Source organism: Ranitomeya variabilis, chromosome 8, assembly GCF_051348905.1.
Source record: "Ranitomeya variabilis isolate aRanVar5 chromosome 8, aRanVar5.hap1, whole genome shotgun sequence".
Taxonomy (NCBI): domain Eukaryota; kingdom Metazoa; phylum Chordata; class Amphibia; order Anura; family Dendrobatidae; genus Ranitomeya; species Ranitomeya variabilis.
The window spans coordinates 213,622,257-213,640,412 of NC_135239.1; the positions used below are offsets into that span (position 1 = coordinate 213,622,257).

At 50.8% G+C, this 18,156-nt stretch overlaps 1 protein-coding gene and 1 long non-coding RNA gene across 3 annotated transcripts in view; one reads left to right on the forward strand and one right to left on the reverse strand.

The window, feature by feature from the left end:
- The window catches only part of LOC143787808 (contactin-4-like), a 179,832-nt gene extending 167,784 nt beyond the window's left edge, over positions 1-12,048 (reverse strand). For both annotated transcript variants that reach the window (XM_077276876.1, XM_077276884.1), the window contains exons 1-2: positions 11,911-12,048; positions 10,721-10,806 (exon numbers count right to left, since the gene is read on the reverse strand). The gene's annotated coding sequence lies outside the window, so the exon portion shown is untranslated. The remainder of the gene's footprint in view (positions 1-10,720; positions 10,807-11,910) is intronic.
- Positions 11,943-18,156, forward strand: part of LOC143787809 (uncharacterized) — a 43,785-nt gene continuing 37,571 nt past the window's right edge. Inside the window, exon 1 of the long non-coding RNA XR_013218475.1 lies at positions 11,943-12,082. This is a non-coding gene — a long non-coding RNA (uncharacterized LOC143787809). The remainder of the gene's footprint in view (positions 12,083-18,156) is intronic.

The window sequence follows — 18,156 nt, forward strand, 5'->3', positions numbered from 1 at the left end:
GAGGTGACGTGCAGCGGAGGGATGTGTAGCGGGAGGGGACGTGCAGCGGAGGGATGTGTAGCGGGAGGGGACGTGCAGCGCCCGCGCCTTTCATTACCCAATTATTTATCTCTTTACACCGGCCGGGGAGGAGAAGTCATTTTCTGCATGAGAACACGTTTCTCCATCTTGCGGACCGTTACACGTACACCGCCATATGAAAATGAGGAAATATCGCACCAAAATCAACACGGTCGTATCATAAACATGGAAGAGACCCTGAACCTCGGCCACCTCCATTGTAAGAGAAAGAAATATTAATGGGTTATAATTATGGTGTCAAATGACTATATAGCACCCAAGGTGGAGCAAAATGAGGGTGTGAATATTTATGCAGCTGGAGGGGTCGGACTCATCCATCCTTCATAGTCAAAGATGACTGTGACTGCAGGGTTTAGGGGAGGATCAGTGGCTACGGGTCCGGAGGTGACGGATGAGGGCAATACTGGCCCTGGAGGATCGCCCACGTACGTGACATAAAATGGGCGAGCTGCCCTAAATGGACACGGCTAACCCTCTACCTTGATCTGGACACCCCAGAGCACCCAAAGTTAAGAATTAGGGGTGTGTATAATTATGCAACTCAGAGAATCAGACTGATGTATGACTTCCAATTATCTTGAGTGAGAACATTACAAATTAGTTTAGAAAAGCTTTGATGATATCTAATAAGTCACAATGATGGTCCTGAATAAATATACAGCCAAAAAAGTAATAAGATATATACATGAGGGGGTGTATATTTATGCAACAGCGCGAGGGTTTCGAGATGATGGGCAATGTCTGTTTTTTTTTTAAGGTAAGGGCTCGCACTTATCTGCGTTTAGAAAATCGTTCCAATGTTTGTTCCGAAAAGTCTGACGAGTGTCATGCGATACAATGTGTCTTCACATAGCATCCGTATAATATCCGTGTAGCATGCATATAACATGTATACAATCCGTATAATATCCGTATAACGTGTGTATGCAATCCGTATAACATGCGTCGTTAACATCAGCTTTACATACCGCAATTAAATCATTTACAGCTAGTTTACAGGCTAATGAAACAATCTTAGATATGGATAGATGATAGATACATTTGTGGAATAGAGACATATAATCAGTGCAGCTTGCTGTACATGTATTTAGCTCATAATTAAACACGTGGCAACAAAAAAAATGGCATGTGGTTCCACCCCAAATTTTTAATAACCAGCTGAGGGAAAGCAGACAGCTGGGAGCAGATGTATATAGCCTGCGAAAGGGGTAATAAGCATGGAAGTCCCAGCTGTATACTTAGCCTTTACTGGCTATTAAAATTGGAGAACCCCCCCAAACAAAGATGTGGGTCCCCCAGGTGACCTTTCTCACATCAGCGCTACACACTGCAGGAGCGTAATCCCTCTCCTGTCTGTGTGTTCCGGCTGGTGTGGAGAGAGGTCACATCATGGCAGCACTCAACAAACCTTCCAGATGTAGCAGATTTGGAGTTCTTCATGGGACAGCATCACATAGGGATTATCTGCAGATAGGTGAGGAATAGGGAGGTTTATTATTTTTTACTTTACAATAATGAATGGGTAAAAGAGGGTGGGGGTATTTATTTAAACAGCTGACATCATCCCCAACACTATTACCCCCACTTGCCACTACACCACGGCAAGTGGGAAAAGCGAGGCTAAGATCCAAATTTGGCTCATCTTATGGATGCGCCATTTCTGAGGCGGCTGAGTGCTGATGTTTTTAGTCCAATATTTGATGGTGTGAATAATTATGCCATTGAGGGGTAAAGATTTGATTGTGTTTTTTTAATTAATGCTGAATGTGTTCTCACTCCCTCTCATTTGCTCATTTCCACAGTCGTGAATAGGTGAAGCCTTGAAACAGTTCACAAAGTGAAAAATGGAAGGTTGTGTAAATTTATGCAATCGGGGGGGGGTTACAACCTGACCTGCAGTTCCAGTGCGTTTTAGATAATTGGTGATCGTCCTACGAGAATATTGTCACGTCTAGATGCAGCCAGATGTTAAAAAAAAAAAAATCAGGGATGTGTAAAAGTGTTCGACTCCAGACTGAATCTCATCCCAGGGAGGCGACGTCTGAGAGTGTCACTGGGCGGCAGGAGAGGAGAATTTTCCAATTCATTCTGACAGCGCTCAGAGAGGACAAGCGGATCCGAGCGTGGAAACATCTCTAAACTCAATATACATTAGGAGTTAAGAGCTCTGGAGCTGGTTGGGATGACGTGACTTTAAGCCTTAAAGGGGACATGTAATTATTTACTATTTTGCCTGTGTACAAAGCAGATATCAGTTAGAGCCATCTCCTTCCATCACCAATTTCTTTTCACCCCCCTTTACTTATAATAAACTCACAGGGTCCCTTTAAGGAGCAGAATAAACTTGGGGGTGTGGCCAAGCAGTTGTAACATTGTAACAAATGTATCACTCAGCAGTTACATGTAAACAGGTAATAAATCCATCTTCCAATGGTGCAGGTGCCCCTATTTTTTTTATATTTTGGGGGGTTTTAGTAAATTTTATGAATTTCCCTACGTTTCCTGACAATGGAAGGAAAACGTTGTGAATGACAAAGTACCGCGCCGCTCCCTGCAGGTCGCGACATCGCCACAGTCTTCCAATAATCCCGAAGTTTCCTAACAAGATGTCAGCAGGAAATATCGGTTGTCAGTAATTTTATTTATAAAACTTCCAGTAAAACCTTATTTACAAGGTCTGCGAGCAGCGGCCGCAAGATTTATGGAAATAAATTTGCAATAAAGGAAATAAAAGGTTATTAACAGCGAAGCTGAACCCTGCCAACCCCATAAAGCATCTCAGCCGGGATCGGACATCCATCAGGATGTTAAAGAAGCCTTTATAATGTGTGGTCAGGAATAGTCACTTTAGCCAGTGTATCCAAGCTCATTAGAGCTGTAGACTCTGTGTATCTAAGTTATTATAAGTCATATGGCTGCCTAGCTATTATACCAAGACATTTATTTGTGATACTGTCTACTGAGCTATGTATCTAATCCTATCCTGTGTGATGCTGTCTGCTGAGCCATGTATCTAATCCTATTCTGTGTGATACTGACTGCTGAACCATGTATCTAATCCTCTCCTGTGTGATACTGACTGCTGAGGCGTGTATCTAATCCTCTCCTGTGTGATACTGACTGCTGAGCTGCGTATCTAATTCTCTCCTGTGTGCTACTGACTGCTGAGCTGTGTATCTATCTAATCCTATCCTGTGTGATACTGACTGCTGAGCCATGTATCTAATTCTATCCTGTGTGATACTGACTGCTGAGCCGTGTATCTAATGCTCTCCTGTGTGATACTGACTGCTGAGCCGTGTATCTAATCCTATCCTGTGTGATACTGACTGCTGAGCCGTGTATCTAATCCTCTCCTGTGTGATCCTGACTGCTGAGCTGTGTATCTAATCCTATCCTGTGTGATACTGCCTGCTGAGCCGTGTATCTAATCCTCTCCTGTGTGATACTGACTGCTGAGCTGTGTATCTAATCCTCTCCTGTGTGATACTGTCTGCTGAGCCCTGTATCTAATCCTCTCCTGTGTGATACCGACTGCTGAGCCGTGTATCTAATCCTATCCTGTGTGATACTTTCTGCTGAGCCGTGTATCTAATCCTCTCCTGTCTGATACTGTCTGCTGAGCTGTGTATCTAATCCTCTCCTGTGTGATACTGACTGCTGAGCTGTGTATCTAATCCTCTCCTGTGTGATACTGACTGCTGTGCCGTGTATCTAATTCCATCACGTGTGATACTGACTGGTGAACCGTGTATCTAATCCTATCCTGTGTGATACTGTCTGCTGGGCAGTGTATCTAATCCTCTCCTGTGTGATACTGACTGCTGAGCTGTGTATCTAATCCTCTCCTGTGTGATACTGTCTGCTGAGCTGTGTATCTAATCCTCTCCTGTGTGATACTGACTGCTGTGCCGTGTATCTAATTCCATCACGTGTGATACTGACTGGTGAACCGTGTATCTAATCCTCTCCTGTGTGATACTGACTGCTGAGCTGTGTATCTAATCCGATCCTGTGTGATACTGACTGCTGAGCCATGTATCTAATCCGATCCTGTGTGATACTGACTGCTGAGCCGTGTATCTAATCCTCTCCTGTCTGATACTGACTGCTGAGCCGTGTATCTAATCCTATCCTGTCTGATACTGACTGCTGAGCCGTGTATCTAATCCTCTCCTGTGTGATACTGTCTGCTGAGCCGTGTATCTAATGGTTGATACTTGCACTGTATTGCAGTAGTCGGTGCAGGTATCCCGGAGGTGATGGGGCAGATGACTGCACTATGTGTCCTCTGGTCTTTGGGACGTCCCGTTCCTCTTGGTAAATTTGCGCATTTTACGCCTGCGATCTGCAGTGAGAGTCCGGCACATGAAACTCCCAAATCTCCCATCTATTTCTAAGTTATCAATCTTTTCATGAGCTTATTTCTGTGGCCAGTGGGATTTCGGACCTCTGCCTCCCACCTTGCAGCCCCCTGGGACCCCCCCCTTAAGATCTCCTGAGATGTGGACATTCAAGGACAATGCACCTTGTTGTTTCCTAGATTTAAAAATAAATAAATAAATGGAGGGAAAAAAAAGATGAAACAAAACAAATCTGTCTCTGGAAAATAAAGGACATTTGGTCACAAAACAGCGAGGTCTGTGCAGTAATGTGAGGAGCGAGCAATCTGGAAGACACAAACATTAAGTACCAAATACGCAGGGAATGGCTTCACACGCCGCCATGTTATCCTCCAATATTTCTGTTACATTGGAATAAGGACAGGCAAGTGACAGGGAAATCGTTATCCGTCTTCAGCTGCTGTTTGCCAACTAGACGATGCCCAGCATGAAAACAACCCAAGAACCAGATTGTGCGAAAATATGGGGGAGCACATGGAGCACTCTTCTTGTCTAACTGCTGAGGTTGGCACCCTAAAATAACGCAACGGCACCCCCACTTGATGGCTCAGCCCCAATGTCCTTAAACTCCTAGTAACAATTCCCTAAGAAATAAAGGAATCACACAATAAGAACATCTGCAGCCCACACAAACCACAGCAAAGTCTATGACCAGCAGAGAAGGTTTATAGAGCTGCACCCGAAAGCTGATGGAACAAACAGAGTCACTGAGAAACACTTGTTACCTCCAAACTGACAGACACGAAGGCAACAGAACTAATACACCAGAAGAAGAGGTGAATCTGCTGCGGTCAACCCGAAGTGACGCCGACAACAGAACACAATCAAGGGTTCAAATCCAGATGCCTGACAGTAACGAAAAACGTCTTCATTAACCATCTAAGTGCACAATGTGTTTCTGCCACTGGGAAAAGGCGTCCTTGAGCTCAAAGGCGCCTGGTGGACGGAGATATTTTAAAAAGATGTTTTTAATCACCTTGCACCAGGTCCGTTTAGGAGTTTAGGTGGGAATTATCCCACAAATACTTGGATACATTTCTCCATTGTAGGGCATTTGCCATCTCACTGACTCTGCTTGCTGCTGGTAGACGACAGATCAGCATATATAAGATACATGATGACCGCAGCCTCACATCCCTCCACTGCTGATCCATGCACCCACTGTGGAGCCTCACATCCCTCCACTGCTGATCCATGCACCCACTGCGGAGCCTCACACTCCACCACTGCTGATCCATGCACCCACTGTGGAGCCTCACACCTCTCCACTGCTGATCCATGCACCCACTGTGGAGCCTCACACCTCTCCACTGCTGATCCATGCACCCACTGCGGAGCCTCACACCTCTCCACTGCGGATCGATCCATGCACCCACTGTGGAGCCTCATACTCCACCACTGCTGATCCATGCACCCACTGTGGAGCCTCACACTCCACCACTGCGTATCCATGCACCCACTGCGGAGCCTCACACTCCACCACTGCTGATCCATGCACCCACTGTGGAGCCTCATACTCCACCACTACTGATCCATGCACCCACTGTGGAGCCTCACACTCCACCACTGCTGATCCATGCACCCACTGCGGAGCCTCGCACCTCTCCACTGCTGATCCATGCACCCACTGCGGAGCCTCACACCTCTCCACTGCTGATCCATGCACCCACTGCGGAGCCTCACACCTCTCCACTGCTGATCCATGCACCCACTATGGAGCCTCACACCTCTCCACTGCTGATCCATGCACCCACTATGGAGCCTCACACCTCTCCACTGCTGATCCATGCACCCACTATGGAGCCTCACACCTCTCCACTGCTGATCCATGCACCCACTGCGGAGCCTCACACCTCTCCACTGCTGATCCATGCACCCACTGTGGAGCCTCACACTCCACCACTGCTGATCCATGCACCCACTGCGGAGCCTCACACCTCTCCACTGCGGATCGATCCATGCACCCACTGTGGAGCCTCATACTCCACCACTGCTGATCCATGCACCCACTGTGGAGCCTCACACTCCACCACTGCGTATCCATGCACCCACTGCGGAGCCTCACACTCCACCACTGCTGATCCATGCACCCACTGTGGAGCCTCACACTCCACCACTGCTGATCCATGCACCCACTGCGGAGCCTCACACCCCTCCACTGCTGATCCATGCACCCACTGCGGAGCCTCACACCTCTCCACTGCTGATCCATGCACCCACTGCGGAGCCTCACACCCCTCCACTGCTGATCCATGCACCCACTGCGGAGCCTCACACTCCACCACTGCTGATCCATGCACCCACTGCGGAGCCTCACACCTCTCCACTGCTGATCCATGCACCCACTGTGGAGCCTCACACCTCTCCACTGCTGATCCATGCACCCACTGTGGAGCCTCACACTCCACCACTGCGTATCCATGCACCCACTGCGGAGCCTCACACTCCACCACTGCTGATCCATGCACCCACTGCGGAGCCTCACACCTCTCCACTGCTGATCCATGCACCCACTGCGGAGCCTCACACCTCTCCACTGCTGATCCATGCACCCACTGTGGAGCCTCACACCTCTCCACTGCTGATCCATGCACCCACTGTGGAGCCTCACACTCCACCACTGCGTATCCATGCACCCACTGCGGAGCCTCACACTCCACCACTGCTGATCCATGCACCCACTGCGGAGCCTCACACCTCTCCACTGCTGATCCATGCACCCACTGCGGAGCCTCATACAATTTCACTACAGTGACCCTGACGCCCCCCAGGCTTCGCCACATCACATAAAACGTCTTGCATAACTTCTTTCATCCAGGATTTTGTGCATTTGTTTATTTCCTGCGTCCTCCTGATCCGCACATATCTAATATTAATATCGCCCTTTTCACAGTCTATATGTATAGAGAAACGAGCGGCGCCTTCCCTCAGACGTTACCAGAGCCACCACTCAGGTCAGATAGCCACAGCGATGACCCTGTGGCCGGACACAATGTCCCTGTCCTCCTCCTCCTCCTCAGCTCATTCACATTAATAATCTGCTTATCCAGAGGGACAATTTCATCAGCAGAGGATCAGCTGCACCACACGTCATACAACAGACTGCTCCTCACACGGGACACAGACCGCTGTATCATTCATCAGTGTGCAGAGGACGCGCTGCACCAAGAGGGGGAAGATTTACAGCCCAAGTTATGGGGTCATACAATGCTTAAACAGCATCGATCGGTGGGCGAAGCACAATTATCAATATCACACAGGCCGCAAATATGAGCAAGACTAAATATTAGCATTACAGTCCCTAAATGACCAATATTGCTGCTCTACAATCCCAAAATATTTATGCAACTAAATATTATCATACAGTGCTAGTTATTAATATCGTCCGGTGTGAACACAGTGCTACAATGACGTCATAACACCTAGAAGAAAAGACCATGGGAAGATGGAAATCACAGGATCTGCAAAGGATGGAAACTAAATTATCACATCTCCTGGATTCTCCAGTCTGGAGTCTGAGCCTCATGCTGAAATCCTGGCACCTCCGGCCTCGTGCAGAAATCCCGGGATTTCCAACCTCGGCTGCTGTTACTGAGGTCATTAATGGTCATCTGAGGCAGTTTGTGCTGCTGAAAGTAAAAATCATCAGGATCCGCTGCCAGCGGCTCCTGTGTAATCACCGACCAATGACGTTCCCAATGGAGACAAGTCCGGAGAAGCTGCGGCCACAGGAGACAAGTCCAAGGGTGCTGCAGCTACTGAAGACAGGTCCGGAGACGCTGCAGCCATGGGAGACAAGTCCAGAGATGCTGCAGCCACGGGAGACAAGTCCGGAGACGCTGCAGCCACGGGAGACAAGTCCGGAGACGCTGCAGCCACGGGAGACAAGTCCGGAGACGCTGCAGCCACGGGAGACAAGTCCGGAGACGCTGCAGCCACGGGAGACAAGTCCGGAGACGCTGCAGCCACGGGAGACAAGTCCGGAGACGCTGCAGCCACGGGAGACAAGTCCGGAGACGCTGCAGCCACGGGAGACAAGTCCGGAGACGCTGCAGCCACGGGAGACAAGTCCGGAGACGCTGCAGCCACGGGAGACAAGTCCGGAGACGCTGCAGCCACGGGAGACAAGTCCGGAGACGCTGCAGCCACGGGAGACAAGTCCGGAGACGCTGCAACCATGGAGCAGGTGGCTCACAGTAGTGCGAGGAATATGCGGCCTATGGGTGTCATATGGAAAACTACTCCTGGAACACTGAAGAAATGGCCGCTCCGCTGGTTCAACTGCCAAATCATTGTAAAGGCGAGCTGTTATTGTACCTGGAATCAAGACTAGAGGGGTCTGGGCCTCGTATATTATGCCACATCATACCATAAACTTGGGAGTAAGACTGGTGTGATGTTCCCTCGTGAAGGCCTCATCATGGTGTTGTCCATGTGATCTCTAGACCAATCTCCGGCTATCATTGCGTCCAATACAAAAAAAATGGGACTAATCCCAAGAAGAAAACGAACCTCCACTGCGTTCAGCTTTGCTGCCTTGCTCTGCACCATGATAGCCTTAGAGAGCGGTGGTGTGAGGTTATGAAGAGGCCTTCATGAGGGAATAGGACATCAGTCCTACTGCCGAGACCTGGCAGCTGCGGATCTTGATGATTTGTGGTACCAAGTGCATTCATCAGCAGAACCTTCCTCAGATGATCATCAATAACCCCAGTGACAGCAGCTGAGGCTGGAAATTCTGCATGAAGCTGGAGGTGCTGGGATTTCTGCTCAGACTCCAGACTGAAGAGATCCAGATAGTTTGAAATGTTGTTTCCATGTTTCCATCATTTCCAGATCAGTGACGTTTCTGTCCTGTGACTTCCATCATTTGTTTTTTTTCTCAGTAGAGGAATTTCACTGTTGAGTGCAGGATCAGGTTATGTCAAATACTAGTGTCACGCAGCGCACGCGTATTGGTGTCACGCAGCGCACGCGTATTGGTGTCACGCAGCGCACGCCTATTGGTGTCACGCAGCGCACGCCTATTGGTGTCACGCAGCGCACGCGTATTGGTGTCACGCAGCGCACGCGTATTGGTGTCACGCAGCGCACGCGTATTGGTGTCACGCAGCGCACGCCTATTGGTGTCACGCAGCGCACGCCTATTGGTGTCACGCAGCGCACGCCTATTGGTGTCACGCAGCGCACGCCTATTGGTGTCACGCAGCGCACGCCTATTGGTGTCACGCAGCGCACGCCTATTGGTGTCACGCAGCGCACGCCTATTGGTGTCACGCAGCGCACGCCTATTGGTGTCACGCAGCGCACGCCTATTGGTGTCACGCAGCGCACGCCTATTGGTGTCACGCAGCGCACGCGTATTGGTGTCACGCAGCCGCCGCCTATTGGTGTCACGCAGCGCACGCGTATTGGTGTCACGCAGCCGCCGCCTATTGGTGTCACGCAGCGCACGCCTATTGGTGTCACGCAGCGCACGCGTATTGGTGTCATGCAGCGCACGCGTATTATATTAGTGTCACGCAGCGCACGCGTATTATATTAGTGTCACGTAGCGCACGCGTATTGGTGTCACGTAGCGCACGCGTATTGGTGTCACGCAGCGCACGCCTATTGGTGTCACGCCGTGCACGCGTATTGGTGTCACGCAGCGCACGCCTATTGGTGTCATACAGCCACCGCCTATTGGTGTCACGCAGCGCACGCGTATTATATTAGTGTCACGCAGCGCACGCGTATTGGTGTCACGTAGCGCACGCGTATTGGTGTCACGCAGCGCACGCCTATTGGTGTCACGCAGCGCACGCCTATTGGTGTCACGCAGCGCACGCCTATTGGTGTCACGCAGCGCACGCGTATTGGTGTCACGCAGCGCACGCGTATTAGTGTCACGTAGCGCACGCCTATTGGTGTCACGCAGCGCACGCCTATTGGTGTCACGCAGCGCACGCATATTGGTGTCATGCAGCGCACGCGTATTAGTGTCACGCAGGGCATAAATAACGCTGCCATGCAGTATCAAAATGAGAGAATCAAACGGTGTGTAATTGTTCACACAGCACCTCCAGAATACTGCCATACAGACCCCAAACTGTGCACGACACGTGTTAGGGTCACACACAAGAGCCCAAATAGCAGTAAATATATGAAATACTCCGTCCACATCCTCCAAACAGCAGCAATACGAGGCTGACGGGACCCTGCCAAAAGCTGAGGGTCACCAAGCACAGACTCACCAATGGTGCTGATCCAGGGCAATGGACGGTACAATCTGGGGGTCGGGTCCAATATTCCCTGCGCCTCCGCTGTTGACAGCACGGACCTAGAAATTATAAAGTTATAAAACCATAAGGTGAAAAAAAAAACACCAAAACTAATTCTAAAATGTGAATTACAGAAAGGTCATGGTCAGAAATTAATCCTTCACCCAAATATAAGTGTCAGGGGCAGGGCTGGATGCAAGAGGAAGCGCTGACACAAAGTAACGAACCCTCTGCTGTGTCAGGGGCAGGGCTGGATACAAGAGGAAGCGCTGACACAAAGTAACGAACCCTCTGCTGTGTCAGGGGCAGGGCTGGATACAAGAGGAAGCGCTGACACAAAGTAACGAACCCTCTGCTGTGTCAGGGGCAGGGCTGGATGCAAGAGGAAGCGCTGACACAAAGTAACGAACCCTCTGCTGTGTCAGGTGACCAGAAGTAGGACAAGGTTTTAACCTCTGAATGAAGAAAGCACTTCCATTCACCGACAGCAAGCACAGACAGTAAAGGATGGTGAAGGGTCGAGGTGCTGCAGAAGTCTCTGTTATATAATAATGTAATAATTTGTAGAAATCTGTGAAATTCTGGAGAAAAACAAAATAACGTGTTCAGCAACTCCCCATCATGTTCCCCATCTCTGCTGGCTGCCAGTGAATAGATTTCTCATTTACACACAGAGGCCTCAATCCTGATCTGATCCGGCCGTGTGGCAGCTGCAGAGCTCGTTACAGTGTGTCAGGCTGAAGTGCTCCCGCTGCCCGGAGGGAATGTCACTGCCCTGGGCTATAAGGGAAGAACATTACAATTAGTGGCAGCTACAACTCCCATCAGGTCCCGGGAGGAGTCCTCCAATCCAGGCACAGACTGAGCTTATCAACACTCAGGAGAAAGATAATAGATGATAGAGAGATAATAGATTATACAATAGATAGTGAATATATAATGGATGGATGGATAACAGATGTATAATAGATAGATAATAATAGCTATAGAGAGCTGACAGGACTTATTAGAGAGGTGTCAGGGCTGCACATTACACCCCCGGTAGGTGAGCCATTGCTCAGTATATATATATATCTATCTCTTGTCTGCAGCAGGAGCCCCGGGCTCAGGAGAGCTGCGGACCGTGCAGCAGATGGCACCGGCGGCCCCTCCAGCCTCCTCACCTGCAGGCAGCGGCTCTGGGATCCCCGTCCTCCTCCCCGATGTGTGCTGGGACTGGAGCAGGCAGACGGCGGAGGAGCCGGACCGGGCACGAACATCCAACGTCAGAGACAGAGACCTGGTGATGAGCGAGAAAATCCCTCCTCTCACAGCACAGATGATGGAGGAGGAGAGGTGAGGATACAGAGGAGGGTACACAGGAGGAGAGGTGAGGAAACCAGAGGAGGGTACACGGGAGGAGAGGTGAGGATACAGAGGAGGGTACACGGGAGGAGAGGTGAGGATACAGAGGAGGGTACACAGGAGGAGAGGTGAGGAAACCAGAGGAGGGTACACGGGAGGAGAGGTGAGGATACAGAGGAGGGTACACGGGAGGAGAGGTGAGGATACAGAGGAGGGTACACGGGAGGAGAGGTGAGGATACAGAGGAGGAGAGGTGAGGATACAGAGGAGGGTACACGGGAGGAGAGGTGAGGAGGATACAGAGGAGGGTACACGGGAGGAGAGGTGAGGAGGATACAGAGGAGGGTACACGGGAGGAGAGGTGAGGAGGATACAGAGGAGGGTACACGGGAGGAGAGGTGAGGAGGATACAGAGGAGGGTACACGGGAGGAGAGGAGGAGGATACAGAGGAGGAGAGGTGAGGATACAGAGGAGGGTACACGGGAGGAGAGGTGAGGATACAGAGGAGGGTACACGGGAGGAGAGGTGAGGATACAGAGGAGGGTACACGGGAGGAGAGGTGAGGATACAGAGGAGGGTACACGGGAGGATGTTGTGAATTTGGTTTCTGGGCTCCCCCGGTGGTCACTGGTGGTACTGCACTTAGGTGCTTCATCTCCTCTGTTCACCTGTTTCCATCAGGATGTGGGAGTTTCTATTTAACCTTGCTCCTCAGTCATTTCTATGCCGGCCAACAATGTTACCAGAAGCCTTTCTGTTGCATGTTCCTGCTCCTAGACTACTATCAGCTAAGTTGGACTTGTTGTCCTAAGTTTGTTTTGCATTTTTGTTCCAGTTCTCTGTGATTGAATATTTCTGAGGCTGGAAGCTCTTGTGAGCTGAAATTGCCACTCTGGTGTCATGAGTTGATATTAGAGTCTTAAAGTAATTTCAGGATGGTATTTTGAAAGGGTTTTCAGCTGACCGTGAAGTTCCCTTTTCTGTCTTCCTACTATCTAGTAAGCGGACCTCAATTTGCTAAACCTATCTTCATACTTCGTATGTCAATTTCCTCTAAAATCACCGACAATATATGTGGGGGCTACTGTCTGCCTTTTGGGGAAAATTTCTCTAGAGGTAAGCCAGGTCTGTATTTTCCTCTGCTAGGGTCAGTCAGTTCTCCGGCTGGCGCTGGGCGTCTAGGGATAAAACGTAGGCACGCTACCCGGCCACTGTTAGTTGTGCGGTAGGTTTAGCTCATGGTCAGCTCGAGTTCCCATCTTCCAAGAGCTAGTCCTTTTGTATGCTTTATTACGTTCTCTTGCCATTGAGAACCATGACAGGAGGAGAGGTGAGGAGGATACAGAGGAGGGTACACGGGAGGAGAGGTGAGGAGGATACAGAGGAGGGTACACGGGAGGAGAGGTGAGGAGGATACAGAGGAGGGTACACGGGAGGAGAGGTGAGGAGGATACAGAGGAGGGTACACGGGAGGAGAGGAGGAGGATACAGAGGAGGAGAGGTGAGGAGGATACAGAGGAGGAGAGGTGAGGATACAGAGGAGGGTACACGGGAGGAGAGGTGAGGATACAGAGGAGGGTACACGGGAGGAGAGGTGAGGATACAGAGGAGGGTACACGGGAGGAGAGGTGAGGATACAGAGGAGGGTACACGGGAGGAGAGGTGAGGAGGATACAGAGGAGGGTACACGGGAGGAGAGGTGAGGAGGATACAGAGGAGGGTACACGGGAGGAGAGGTGAGGAGGATACAGAGGAGGGTACACGGGAGGAGAGGAGGAGGATACAGAGGAGGAGAGGTGAGGATACAGAGGAGGGTACACGGGAGGAGAGGTGAGGATACAGAGGAGGGTACACGGGAGGAGAGGTGAGGATACAGAGGAGGGTACACGGGAGGAGGAGAGGTGAGGATACAGGGGGTACACAGGAGGAGAGGTGAGGATACAGGGAGTACACAGGAGGAGAGGTGAGGATACAGAGGAGGAGAGGTGAGGATACAGAGGAGGGTACACGGGAGGAGAGGTGAGGATACAGAGGAGGGTACACTGGAGGAGAGGTGAGGATACAGAGGAGGGTACACAGGAAGAGAGGTGAGGATACAGAGGAGGGTACACAGGAGGAGAGGTGAGGATACAGAGGAGGAGAGGTGAGGATACAGAGGAGGGTACACGGGAGGAGAGGTGAGGATACAGAGGAGGGTACACGGGAGGAGAGGTGAGGATACAGAGTAGGGTACACGGGAGGAGAGGTGAGGATACAGAGGAGGGTACACTGGAGGAGAGGTGAGGATACAGAGGAGGGTACACAGGAAGAGAGGTGAGGATACAGAGGAGGGTACACAGGAGGAGAGGTGAGGATACAGAGGAGGAGAGGTGAGGATACAGAGGAGGGTACACGGGAGGAGAGGTGAGGATACAGAGGAGGGTACACGAGAGGAGAGGTGAGGATACAGAGGAGGGTACACGGGAGGAGAGGTGAGGATACAGAGGAGGGTACACGGGAGGAGAGGTGAGGATACAGAGGAGGGTACACGGGAGGAGAGGTGAGGATACAGAGGAGGGTACACGGGAGGAGAGGTGAGGATACAGAGGAGGGTACACGGGAGGAGAGGTGAGGAGGATACAGAGGAGGGTACACGGGAGGAGAGGTGAGGAGGATACAGAGGAGGGTACACGGGAGGAGAGGTGAGGAGGATACAGAGGAGGGTACACGGGAGGAGAGGTGAGGAGGATACAGAGGAGGGTACACGGGAGGAGAGGTGAGGAGGATACAGAGGAGGGTACACGGGAGGAGAGGTGAGGAGGATACAGAGGAGGGTACACGGGAGGAGAGGTGAGGAGGATACAGAGGAGGGTACACGGGAGGAGAGGTGAGGAGGATACAGAGGAGGGTACACGGGAGGAGAGGTGAGGAGGATACAGAGGAGGGTACACGGGAGGAGAGGTGAGGAGGATACAGAGGAGGGTACACGGGAGGAGAGGTGAGGAGGATACAGAGGAGGGTACACGGGAGGAGAGGTGAGGATACAGAGGAGGGTACACGGGAGGAGAGGTGAGGAGGATACAGAGGAGGGTACACGGGAGGAGAGGTGAGGAGGATACAGAGGAGGAGAGGTGAGGATACAGAGTAGGGTACACGGGAGGAGAGGTGAGGATACAGAGGAGGGTACACTGGAGGAGAGGTGAGGATACAGAGGAGGGTACACGGGAGGAGAGTTGAGAATACAGAGGAGTGTACACAGGAGGAGAGGTGAGAATACAGAGGAGGGTACACAGGAGGAGAGGTGAGGATACAGGGGGTACACAGGAGGAGGTGAGAATACAGAGGAGGGTACACAGGAGGAGAGGTGAGGATGCAAAGGAGAGTACACAGAAGGAGAGGTGCTGATGGAGGTGAGGATGCAGAGGAGGATACACAGGAGAGGTGAGGAAAGGGTACACAGGAGGAGAGATGAGGATACAGAGGAGGGTACACAGGAGGAGAGGTGAGGATACAGAGTAGGGTACACAGGAGGAGAGGTGTGGATACAGAGGAGGGTACACAGGAGAGGAGAATACAGAGGAGGGTACACAGGAGGAGAGGTGAGGATACAGAGGAGGGTACACAGGAGGAGAGGTGTGGATACAGAGGAGGGTACACAGGAGAGGTGAGAATACAGAGGAGGGTACACAGGAGGAGAGGTGAGGATACAGGGGGTACACAGGAGGAGAGGTGAGGAAACGGGGTACACAGGAGGAGAGGTGAGGAGGGTACATAGGAAGAGAGGTGAGGAAACAGGAGGGTACACAGGAGGAGAGGCGAATATACAGAGGAAGGTACACAGGAGGAGAGGTGAGGATATAGAGGAGAGTACACAGGAGGAGAGGTGAGGCTACAGAGGAGGGTACACAGGAGAGGTGATGCAGAGGAGGGTACACAAGAAGAGAGGTGAGGATGCAAAGAGTACACAAAAGGAGAGGTGCTGATGGAGAGGAGAGTACTCAAGAGGAGGTGTATGTACAAAGAGTACATAGGAGGAGAGGTGAGGAGCAGAGGAGGGTACACAGGAGGAGAGGTGAGGAAACCTAGTAGGGTACACAAGAGGAGATGTGAGGTTACAGAGGAAAGTACACAGGAGGAGAGGTGAGGATGCAAAGGAGAGTACACAGGAGGAGAGGTGCTGATGGAGAGGAGGGTACACAGGAGGAGAGGTGCTGATGGAGAGGACAGTATGTTTTTAGACTGGTGTGAAAAAGTATGTAGGTTAAAAATGCTTTAAAATGTAGAATTGAAAATAGTTAAATCTTAATCACATATTTGGTGACCACCCGTCACCTCCATCATCAGTATCTGGTGACTGCCATTCGCCTCCATCATCAGTATCTGGTGACTGCCCATCACTTCCATCATCAGTATCTGGTGACCGCCCTTCATCCATCATCAGTATCTGGTGACTGCCAGTCGCCTCCATCATCAGTATCTGGTGACCGCCCATCACTTCCATCATCAGTATCTGGTGACCGCCCTTCATCCATCATCAGTATCTGGTGACTGCCAGTCGCCTCCATCATCAGTATCTGGTGAAAGCCCTTCCTCTCCATCATCAGTATAAGGTGACTGCCCGTCGCCTCCGTCATCAGTATCAGGTGATCGCCCCTCTCCTCCATCATCAGTATCTGGTGACCACCCGTCACCTCCATCATAAGTATCAGGTGACTACTGTCGCCTCCATCTTCAGTATCTGGTGAAAGCCCTTCCTCTCCATCATCAGTATCTGGTGACTGCCCGTCGCCTCCATCATCAGTATCTGGTGACCGCTCATGTCCTCCATCATCAGTATCAGGTGACTACTGTCGCCTCCATCTTCAGTATCTGGTGAAAGCCCTTCCTCTCCATCATCAGTATAAGGTGACTGCCCGTCGCCTCCGTCATCAGTATCAGGTGATCGCCTGATTATAGAGGTCACTGGATAATGATGGGATTTACCTGGCCACATCTTTGGGGGTAATTTGTGGACATGAACCCCACAGAGTTAATTATTAACTATTGATTGGTAAAGTCACAGAATCCTGGAGGACACAGAGGCTCCTGACTACACATCACACCACTGCTGGGGCAGAAGCTGCGGCCATCACCCGCCCGCCAGGATGTGCCAGATCTCCATCGCCTTCCTGGAATCCTAGTGCAATAATCGGAGCTGCAGGTCTTGGCACGGCCACAATGCACGACGGTGTGATAGACGGCTGCACATATAGGACCTAATGGGGCCAGAAAACGTGTGTCAGATCCTGCAAGGACCAGGAGCCAAGAGCAGTGATGATTGGAAGGTTCTGCATCGTCTCCATGACCTGCGGTGAAGAGGGAGCGCTGAGCACTAAACCTCTCTGTAACTTTAGGCAACTTTTTGCAATGATAGTTCCTATTTATGGTTTCAGGGGTTGTGCCTGTTACCCCAATAATCTAATCCCATATAAAGCCTGGAGGCTTCGGCCGGGACATCCGATCACTGGTGGTCCACCCCGAATGTGCATTCTCCCCTCTATTGACCCTTTCCTAATATTTAGACTGAGACAATTCCCCGATATGCTCCTATTATAGGGATGAGGTTATATTAAGCTGTGTTCCCACTAATATTCGAGCTCTGTTCTCTCCAGGACCATTGCTATAGGGGGGCACCCTGGACCTGGTACTTGAGGAGGGACCAAGACCCTGCAGATACATTGTAGATGGGGTCTTTAAATGTTGGAGTAATGGAAACTGTGAATGGACCCCAACAGGTGGAGCAAAGGAAAGGGTCCAATTCATCATCAACAAAGAAAACGTGTTCAGTAATGGGGTCAAGAATGACGGGTTTCTGGGGCTTGTTGTGCGGATTGGTTACGACCCTATACATGGCTGAGTATAGTGAGGATGGGAATATCGATACAATGTATCATTACAAGATACAATAAACGAGACCTGGATCTGATCACTGAGCGCCCAATGGAAAAAGTCCCCCAAAGTCCTGGAGTCCCCATGAGATAGAACGTACGATGTCTCCTGTAACAACCTTCGTCGTGTCCAGTAACGGATGAATGTTTCCAATCGC